The sequence below is a fragment of the Lucilia cuprina genome, chromosome 4 (assembly GCF_022045245.1).
Source record: "Lucilia cuprina isolate Lc7/37 chromosome 4, ASM2204524v1, whole genome shotgun sequence".
NCBI classification, from domain to species: Eukaryota; Metazoa; Arthropoda; class Insecta; order Diptera; family Calliphoridae; genus Lucilia; species Lucilia cuprina.
Window position 1 is genome coordinate 11,099 of NC_060952.1, and position 11,836 is coordinate 22,934.

The 11,836-nt window shown below is 26.2% G+C and overlaps 1 long non-coding RNA gene across 2 annotated transcripts; it reads right to left on the reverse strand.

Annotated features, from left to right (window-relative positions):
- Positions 1-89: 89 nt before the first annotated feature.
- Positions 90-10,718, reverse strand: LOC124419763. Of its 2 annotated transcripts, none has more exons than XR_006940799.1 (5): positions 10,282-10,718; positions 5,608-5,645; positions 5,493-5,542; positions 346-431; positions 90-264 (listed from the first exon to the last, which is right to left on the reverse strand). It is a non-coding gene; the product is annotated as an uncharacterized LOC124419763 (long non-coding RNA). The 2 variants fall into 2 exon arrangements; XR_006940800.1 differs by lacking the exon at positions 10,282-10,718 and adding an exon at positions 8,175-8,306.
- Positions 10,719-11,836: the final 1,118 nt, after the last annotated feature.

An 11,836-nucleotide genomic window follows, 5' to 3' on the forward strand; every position in this document is an offset into this window, starting at 1 on the left:
TTATCGAGTCCTAGCTTAATTATATAAACTATCTGTCCAGTCACGATCTACTGTTCTTATTTTAAATTATTATTTTAAAACAAATTTGCACTCACCCAGATATTTCAGTCACTTTAATGTTGATGTTGTTGAAGCAGCGATAAGTATAAAGTCTGTGGTTGAGTTGACAATCCTTAGTCGTTTTCGTTGAACTCCAAGTCGTTCCGGTGCGAAGAACCGATGGTCGTTGGAACGTATTTGTTGCTGTTGCATAGTTGTTGATATCTGAAAAAATAAAGGACTTTAGTATATGTTCTAATTTTATAAAATTAAAATTTATTTTGTATTTTTATATATGCCAATTACTCTAAATTTATTTTGATTTGGAATCAGAGTGGTTAATTCGAATTGGTACTTCCTTCCCTCCCAAGCACAGATGAATTCTAAGGAACCTGTAGGGAAAATAATGCATTAAAATTTGTATCTAGTTTAAGTTGATAGTAAAATTTTCTAATTTAATAATTTTTATGAATATTTATAAGAAAGATTTGTTGTAAGATTTTTACTGTAGAAAGTTTTTCTTTTTTATTCTTATGTCGCGTTTATGTTAAAGTATCGAAACTCGCTGCTACAAAGTTTGCAGTACAAACATTATACAATGATATATGTACTTTGAATATATTACAACGCTTTATTTTTATATATTTTTTACTATGTGTAGTAGAATTTAATGTTTCAGTAAACAAGAGCAATTCTTTTAAAAGTTGTACTCAATTCGATCCATCTTTAACACCGACTTTTGATAAAAAATACTAGGCAGGCTGGAAACTCTATTATGTATTTCAAAACTATTTCTGTACATAGCCATTTGGAATTAACGACAGATACCTCAAAATAGTAAAGCTGATGATAACTTCGAAATAATCAAACTAAAAATAAGGTTTAAAACTATTGTTTCATCAAGCATAAAGATACCAACAACACATTAAAATGCGTAAAACAATCATGTTTCCAATTTAAGTTTTCTTTAAAATTTTAATCTATAGAATTTTGTATATGAAATCTAATATCAATTATTTTTATAACAATGACTTTAGGGAATAAAATTGATTGAGATCTAAAACAAAAGACAAACATTTGAGAAAATTTGAAATCTTCTGTATATAGTTTCAATTCTAAATAAGCATTTCTCTTTTATCCACATACATATAATACAAACACATATAGAAACATAACAATAATATGTACTTGCAATAAATTTTTTCTTATGTGGACGCTTGTAAAAAAATAATACGTTCCATATTCAAAGTGTATATATACTTCTAATAATTTTTTCTCCAGGCGTTTGTGTATAAAATTTTGTGATGGTTACTACGACAGATAGATTATGAAGATGAAATTATACAATTTCGTAAAGTAATTAAAAAACGATAGGGCAAATACAAAATTTGTATACATTGACAAAGGAATTATAAAAAATTAATAAGAATGCGGCATGGCTTTTTGGTATCAATACAAAATGGAGAAAAAAAGGAAATAACTAAAGAAAATAAATCCCGTCTATTATCCGATTTATTATTCAATAGTTCAAAAATGCAAAAGATTTGAGATTCTTCGAATGTTACAAACTTTCTAATCGTCAATTCCTTTTAACTTTGAATTAATACTCAATGATTTGTAACTATATTACAAATTCTGCACAATGTTAAAAAAAGTCAGAGTTCATTTAAATATGTATTTTCAATAAGTCTTATATTGTTTAATGGATACTTGCTATTTATACTGGGAATTGTTAGAAAGTTAAAATTAATATATAAATTTTACTTGAGTAATTAAAAAAACGCTCGGGTAAATATATATTTGGACTTGATACAAACTGAAGAACAGAAAAGTAGTGATTTAAGATCATTAATAAGAAGATTACTAGAAGCAAGCTTTACACTTTTTGTATTCGTTATCCAGTCTAATATAATTTTTCAATAATATAAAAGTTATAAGATTCTTCGAATGTCGTCGATTTTTCCATTATAAAATTTGCCATAGTTAAAAAATCTTAAGAATTTTCTAATAACTTTATATGTGATCACATATTTATAACTTTGAATTAATAAAAATTTAAAAATCTAAAGATATTTCTAATAACTCTGTATAAAAATATATATGCCTATGTATTTTAAACCATTAACTAATAATTGAAAGGTGTTGCATTAACATGATAAGCCAATCAATTTCGAAACTGCATTTGTGTTCGAGAAGCATTATCATACATATAATACATACCAGCCAAAAATATTTCCATAACATTTTAATATATGTACTTTATATAGGAACAAATACCATAGTTGTACATATTTCATATAATTTTAGAAGTTTTCAAAACTTTAAAATCGTTTTTTTCAACATATATTGTGATATACAGAGTTCCTGCAATAAGTTCATCAATTATTAATTACAATGCATAATAATTATTACAAATTCTGCACAAGGTTCAAAAAGTCAAAGTACATTTAAAAATTGTTATTCGATAACATTTCTGTTCTTCGATAGCTACTTGAAACATCTTTAGGCACGAGTCTTAGATAATAAAAAATGTTAAGAAATCACAAGGATAAAAAAATATTTTACAATTGTTTATTTATTAGCGAAATAAAATATTGAGAAGCAAATGATTTGCAGACTATAATCAAATTTATATGAATATGTGTATAAGTAAATATAATGGTCATTAAAATATAAACTTAATAGAGAGATAATCGGATTTCTAAGGTTGAAATTTTAATTCATACACAAATATTTTATACATATTGTTGAACCTTGTCTTAAATACACGATGAATGGATTTGTAACATCAATGAATTAAATTTTGTTAATTTTTTTCTTCTCTACATAATATTATTTTTTGGGAGAGGATATAATGCTATTACAGCAGGGGCGATAGATAATGTTCGTAAAGTAAATATAAATATCGCTTTGAACTACTCAACCATTTTCATTTGTTCTTCAAATACTTTCGATTACAATTTTTAAATTTATATTTTTGGAAAATTGTTACTGCATATTACTTTAATTTCGAATTACATCTAGCTTCAATCTATGTAAACAATAACGTAATATTTGTTTGTAATCGATAAACTTAAGAATATCTTCATCGAATGGGACAAAATTTCAAATTGCGTTGCAGTATTACATTTTTATTAATTACACGTAAACCGCCGAAATTATTATTGTAACATTTAAACATTATATAGATCTTTACACATGAGTCTGAAATGCGGACCGGGCACCACTAGTAACTTAAAAAAATTTGCAGAGTTTGTATTGACATTGATGAATTGAACAGATGTGTCAAGGCTGCACGTCAATCCAGGGAGAAATTCGATTTTATTTTATACGCGTTCGTATACCATACGTACTATAAAACCTTATAATATCGAATGTATAAAAAGCATTCAAATATAACTTTCTAGTTTGATATTTCTTATTAAAAGACTAATTATGACCTTAGGAATAAATTTTTTCAACTTGTTGCTTAAGAGAATAATTGAACTTAGTTCTGAAGTTCTTATAAATCAAGAATTTTGTGTTTCTACACCGCCGCACATTTGTTTTATTAAAGTTTTGTAAAACAATGAATTCTTGTATGAAGATAAATTAATAACAGTTTAAAATGAGTTATAAGACTTAAGAAAAGGAATAAAAACGCATATTATACGGACGTAAAATAGTACACATTTTGTATTTGAATTCATTTAACTTTAGATCCAAATTTATATTTACAAAAGTAAATAACTTCATATAACAGCAAAGTTAGTCAAATATTAGCATCCGGAGAATTCAATAAAGTCATTCATACATTCAACTTGTATTTGCAGAAGGACAAACATTAAATACTGCTTTTACAGAATTTAGTTGATTGATTTAACTTTTTTTAAGATGATATAATTAATTAACATAAATTTGTTCATTCGCTGACTGCACGATTTTTTCTAGAAACTTTCAGCTACATGCTACAACTTCAATAAAAAATTACAATAGAGAATCGAAAGGCAGAGAGGAAAAAATTATTTCTCTGACTGGTTTTGGTTTTGTTTGTTTTTTTATACATATGCATACATACGTACAAGGGAAAGAAAGAGTATAAAAAGCTCACTATTTTTTAAATAACTTTCAAAAATAACGCCGGATTTGAAAAATAAAACCTTGTATATAAAATATGTAGGTGTTAATATGTTTCTCATCTAATACTAAACTAAATTTTGATTAATTAAATAGACGTGGAAACATTGATTTCAGTTTTAACGTTTAGAGCAAAAATTCATTTGTATACATTTTTCAGACATATTTTTGAAAATAGAAAATCTGTACGAAGTAATATATTTTCTAATACTCAGTTCAAAAAAATTAGTATTGTTTTATTTGCAACTTTGTTGGAAGACTATAATGAGTAAACCGTTAATGGTACCAAAATATTGTTACACATTTTTGATAACGTATGCAAATACAATATTTTGCATCGTTAGAATCTTATTAAGCTCCGCTTTAATTGCAACTTTGTTGGAAGATTATACTCGTTTTAAACCGTAAACGGCAGGTAAATATTTTTTGCCTCCACTTTACGTGTTGTGCTCCTGACATCATTACTTCTACGGTGTAAATGATAAATAAATGCAAAGGGATTTACGTATCATTAAAATTTTGAAATAAATTTTGCTTTATTTTCATGAAATCTTGAGAGATTGTGGTAAAGCTAAACACATGTGTTTTAATAAATTTTGTCCATAAACATCTGATGTGCTGATAATATTACTTTGATTGGTCTTGTAGGGTCTTTATATTGATCTTAATCTTTTCATTTGCAGTGAGTTTCTGTTATGCATAGTTATTGATGTATTCTGAGCAATATTGAAATATATACATATCTTTCATTAATTTCATATACCAGTAAATACATAGCTTTTAGAATGAATAATCATTTGTTTGGTTTAACTATAATCTTTCGTTTCTAAGCTGGTTACACGTGTAACCGTCACTACCCTATTAGAAGGTGCAACCCCATTACACTTTACGGAACCGTGCCATCAAAAGCTAGGGGTTATTAGTCACCAAGGGTAGTAACATATTCTGAGTCCGATCTTACAGTTAGTTGAAACCAAAGATAAATGATTGTACAATACATAATTGAAATCAAACATGTATTTGTTCATTAAAAAGCATATTCTCACGGTCTATGATACAAATGAATGATGGTACTGAATCGTCTGTTCTACCATAATATAATTCATAACTACGCTAAACACAGTTCGTTTTAATTCAGGGGTAAAAACAAGTAGTTTAGGGCCTTGTATTATATTTATGTAAACAAAACTTTGTTGTTATCACCGAATTCTGCATTAATTATGATATTATTATTATGATATATTATTAATATATTTAATTAAGATATTTTTTAAAACTATCAGTCCAATCACGATCTACTGTTCTTATTATAATTATTTTTTTTATTTTTCACTCACCCAGATATATCAGCTACTATATTTGTTGCTGTCGCCGAAGTTGTTATAATCTGAAACAAAACAAACGACTTTAGTATAAATTCATTATTTGGCATCATAGTGGTGTATTCCTTACAGTATTACCCTTTCAAGAACAACTGAATTCCAAGGAACCTGCAAGGAAAAGAGTTCATTAGTATTTTTATTTAATTTGATCCTTATCTGTTATTGATGGGTCAAAACCGTTTTGAGTGCTAACAATTTTTCTCCTACTAAATATATTTTTTTAAACAAACAAAATAAAACCATTGCTAATTGCTATGAATGAATGATAAGATCAACCAACAATTTAAATTAATTATATTTCATTGATCGCATGGTAAAGGTTTCGAGTTACCTAATTCATGGTGACACGATCTCATTATGGAATTATTACAACATTTTAGATATATCGGGCAACAATGGATTTATATGTATTATTAATTCTGCTCGGTATCGGAATAAAATATGATATTAAGTATCACTCAGCACGAAAGAATCACAAAATGTTTTACTGGTGGATTTGTAGAAAGTAACAAATTGTTTCGTAATATACAAGATTTTCATTTCAGTAAATATAGTATATATAATTTTACAATTTAGTTTACTTTCGTAATTATTTAAAACCTCTTAATGATACCATTAAGCCTTAACATCATTTAATGAATTGTGAATTTAAATTTATGCGGTTTAAAAATTCTCAAATTTTTTCTTTACAAAAATTATTGAGGAAAATGATCAGCCCCAAAAAATTAATAAAGTTTTAACAAAGTCCGATTTTTTAGCAATTCCAATTCTCATATGAAACATTGTTCTAAAGCTTTGTAGTTATTCAGTGGCGTCGAAGTTTTAATTTTCAGTCAGTTTCACCTATACCGCTTAACTGATTATTTTAAAAATTTTAGGGATGTTTATATTCTTATGTGTAAATTCCACTGATAAGCTGCTATATTTCCCTTATGAGAACTTACACACAAAAAATGGTATATTTGACCAATTATAATACCACGTACTGGATTTTAGCTTTGAATCCATAACTTTAGCGATATTTACCTGTCTAAAGGTAATCATCCCATTCGTAAACTTGCTAAAATTAAGTATTTAACAAGATAAAATAAAATCTCGTTTTCAACTTTATCCAGAAAATCTAAAAAAAAGAACTAAAGTCGCGGTCCAAAAGATATAGTGGAAGTCAAGGTCATGAGCATTAAATTATTGCATGTATCGTGATTATTGTACGTATACGACTTGTTACTGCAATTTTTGTAGGGAATACAATATTTTGATAAAGATTATTTTCGCGGATTATCAGTTGTTTTCGGATTATTTTGTTTTAATTTTCTATAGCAATGTTACTTAAGAATATGGACTAGATTTATAATAATAAATATCTTTTGATTGCTATTTTAGCATAAATTATTAAATTCTTATAAAATCATTTATATTAGAATTCCGAATTATTAGCACAGCATCTGTTTATGCAAAATTTCAAAATTCATTTGGAAGTTGTAATTTCACATTCAATTTGAAATTTAATTTTGTGGACTTTATTTTATCCCACGAAATTTCATAAAAATCAGAATGCTAAATATAGCCTACTTCGTTTTTTCATATAAGAGTCTCAAAGGCTTTAACTAAAAAGTTCCTATTAAAATATCAATGGAAGGACGGACAAGATTTAATCGCCACTAAAACTGAACAGTACACCAAGAGGTGAGTCAGGATCAATTATTTACGTTGTCAGATAACCTAGTGCAAATAAATTTATATAATGGTGGTGTTTTGATTTATATCAATATAATTGCAATAATAAAAAAATCAAAAAGGTTCACAAAGTACTAAAATTCAAAACAGTGACTATATGTACAAATTTGTATATACAATCATATGGAGATATTTGTTAATTTATTTTGTTATTTAAACTATAGATATTGTTAATAGATTTAAAAGATTATTGTGTTATTGGAATGCGATTTCCTTCTTTTTAAAGGGAATTTAATGGGTGAAACATTATATGTACAACTACATAGACAAGTTAGTAAACAGACTTCACGATAATATACTAAACAATAGACTAATGTACAAACTAGTACTTGTAATATAGTCAACATGTATGTACTTGTACATGAACTAGCCAATAAAATAGACAACAGACAAGTAAGTATTCTAGTTCATAATCTATCCATAGGTATGTTTGTACTATTTAATTATTTTAATTTCTAATGCCTTATTTATTTAATTTAATAAAGTACATATATTGATAATGAATTTAAAAAGTATTGTTATATTGGAATGCAATTATTTTTTTTTTAAGGAAAAACAATAGGTCAAAAATTAGGTGTTACAATATAGACAAGTTAGTCCAGAAACGACAAATACTATACAATACAATAAACAATAGACTATTATATTAACTTGCACATGGACAAGTCATGAACATAGAATAAAACAAAAATTTTGGCTAGAACCTCTATTATTGTATTGTATTAAAGTATTGAATTTATACTAAAGAAAAACTTGTAAAACACGTTACCAAATAAAACAATTTTATTAAAAAAATACAAAACTTAATTTATTTGTGGCAGACTGTTAAAAGCCACCAGCTACCACGGCCTTATTAGAAAAAATCATCCAACGCTGTACTTTTATTTTTTATTTACATACGTCATTCATGAAGCTACTGCTTTTAATTCACTGAGTTATATTTTTCTTAACAACTGCAACTAAATAATTAAATTTAAAAAACCACTTTTATATTTAGAACACAAAATTTTTTTAAAGTTAATTGCGTTTCAGTGATTTGTATAGACTTTGATAATACCGTTTTAATTAGTGTGGTGAAACGTTTTTATTAAATATTAGTGTTGATAAATGAAGAAAATATAAAAGTTGTAAAACATAAAATGTTGAAAGAAAAAGTCGACTTTTGGATTTATTAAAAGTCCTCTCATAGAGTTTTTGGAAAAAATCAACTTTTTGAGCCGTTTCATGTTAAAAATTTAATATGTACTTTCAGGCTTATAAAAAAAGATTTAAAAACTTTTGAAATAAAAATTAAAGGTTTTTTAATAACGTTAACTTATGCATGAAATGAATGTAATATGTGTTAAGTATTTATCTCCAAATTTTATGACGTCTAATTTCCATTCGTTTTAGAGTATAAATCCGTTTGTGTAGTCTTTATAAGATATTAATTAAAAAAGTATAAATCCGTTTTTATAGTCTCCGATTTTTTGTATCACATAAGTAAAATAGTTATAATATCGTTTGGTTTATTGGGAAACTACAATTTACAAGATCTAATTTACTTGGACGTTACACGATCAAGTTTTGCCTTTCAAGTTTCATTTTTTACCAATTCACTTAGACTTTTTAAAGATCTTTCGTTGAAGGCTTATGGAAAGACATATAACGTAGAACTAGAAGATCTTCAGTCGAAGGCTTTGTAGAAAGTCTATATATGATTATTATAAAATAATATTTATAAGAATTTATAAAAGTTTTATAAAACAAATTTTCATAAAAATTATTTGATTTGGATTGTAACTTTTAATTATTAGTTTTAAGTCCTTTTATAAACTCAGGGTTCTTATTACTAAGTAATACATATTTATATTTTGGCCTTTATGGCTTTGTATTGCTATATTGAATAAATAAATAAATAAATAAATAAATAAATAAATAAATAAATAAATAAATAAATAAATAAATAAATAAATAAAAAGGATTTATAAATTCTTACTAAGACTTTTAATATAATTACCTATGCAGACAATCTACAAAGCATACATAGGCATGGGTTATTAGGGAAGATATTATTAAGAAATTCGACATTTAAGGAGTCACATGTGCAATTATAAAAGCCTGATTTACGTGAACTTTACAACATAAATAAATAAATTAATCGCTACCATTTTTTCCGCTGGTTGCTTTTCAATTTTTCTTTCCATCTTTCCATATTGTGAAACAGGCAGTTAATGTTCTCTAGACTTAATTTTTCGTATTGTTCTATTAAAAAACGTATTCAAAATTAACAATATTGTAAATAAAATTAATGAATATAATGAAAGTAACATATTGAAAAGTAAAATTGCCTGTAGCTTACGACACAGAATCAATTTCAAACGAATTATTACAATAAGTTTGTGTAAAAATCTTGCAAGAAAAACTTGTAAGCGTAGCTGCGGAGTTAGTATTCCTTGAACACACCGTTCGCCACTGATGTTTAAAATATAGTTCTTAAAATTGCAACAAACTATTTTTTTCTGGCTTAATTAATTAATTTTAACACAATTGGCATTTCATTCAATTTGAATCGGAAAATTCATAATTTTCTAAGTCTAAAAGCTCTAACGATTGATCCAATCTATTATATGTTTCCTTCAAGATGCATGGGATCAACTTTAAAATTAATATAAAAGACACAAAAATTAAAGTAATCAGTATATTCTGAACCAAATTAACTCATAAATATGCTCATAATGTTTGCCTACGAAACTTTTTAAGTTCATTTATAGGTACATGAGATATAAGTGCAATAGGAGCGAAACGTTAATTTAATGTTGGATAACTTCGCAATAACAATTCCACTTGCATTTTTCGTAATAGTTTCATTATAAAAATATGGAGATATATAAGTAATGTAGCATTATTCAAAATAGTTTCACTATAAAATACACAATTAAAATAACTTTATTATTGATTTGATGTCCGCCAGGTAAATGTGTCTGGTCAAGAAATAATTATTAATATTATTAATAAAAATTCTTACCTTATAATACTTGGCTTGATCATGTCGCACAAAATTTGTTTTATATTTTTCGGAGGTTGATTTGGATTTACAATTCGGGACTTTTATCCCTTTTAATTTTCTTTACCGTTTCAGGAAGCTCATACTGTGAACTATAAGAAAATGTTTTATTCTCGACTTGAATTAGATCTTTTATATGTTGATTTCCTGTGTGATGAATAAGAATTTTGACACGATCTATATTTTTCTTTGATAACTTTGAACTAAATAAACGAATTTTTATAGCGTCTGATTTTAAATGCCGTTTATTTTTGGATGTATGTAAAACGTGTATGCAGAATACGCAAAATGCACAAACCACTATTTTTTCACAAGAACTGTTTTGTTTTTATTGCTTCAGATGTTTTTTGTTATAATGTTGCCAATTTGAAATATTAAGCCAATTTAAAAAGGCTGAGACCAGTTATTTTCGCTGAGTTTATTCCTTACTGGAAAGATATTACTGAAAAACAATACAATGTTTACTTCATATCAAATAAAAACGGATTTGCTGAGAATCAACTGAGAAAAAATGTTTTATTTTTTTACCACAAGCTATTTTGACAAACTGCCATAATTTGTGTTGTAAATCGTTTTCATTATGTATTAGTGTTGCTAAATGTAGAAAATATGAAAAGTTGACTCTTTTTAGTTACCGACTTTTGGAAATTGCCAATTTTTCGTCTTTTCTTCTTTTATAGACTTTTTTCAATTTTTGACTTCTTTTTTAATTTTATGTAAAAAATTAAATACTTACAGTCTTACAAATGAAAAAAGTTTGATTTTTAAATTTTTTCAATTAAAGTAGAAGAATTATTGATTTATTATTTTAAATCCTAGAATTGAAACTGATTTTATTGTTAAACAGGCATAATCAAAATTATATATTTTAATTAGTTGAAATAAATCTTATCTTCTAGAGAAAATAATATTTTTAACAAAGTATAAAACGTTAATATCGATAAACAAAAAACAAAATTATAGGTTGTATTTGGTAATAAGTCTTCCATTGAACTCGATCACGTTTGATTCAGAAGCTCTAAGCTAACTTTTTAGCTATCTAAAATTCCACAGGTTGCTAATTTGTTTGACTTATTTCCTGGACTGTATGTGATATCATGGAACAATTATAAACAATTTGAACTTTGACCACAAGATTTACGAATGCTCGCATAAAACGAAATCCTTTTTGAGTCTCTCAAGTACATTTTCATTCAATTTTTCTTTTTTATAACGAACTTCAAAATTATGTGTTGAAATATTAAGAGTATATATAGCTTTGTTGAAAAGAACTTACATTTGTTAAGAAAATTATGAACAAATAAAATAAATGGTGTTTTTTTGTAAATAAATTTATGAATCGCACTCTTAAAAAACTTCACCTGTCTTATTACGAACTTCGTTTATAACGAACAAATTTGACTAGTCCCGCGGAGTACGTTATAAATGAATGTGACTGTATTAAAATACTAGATATATCCAGTGTACATTGCTAAGCTCATTTGGAAGGAAATGAAATAGAAACAATACAAAAAAA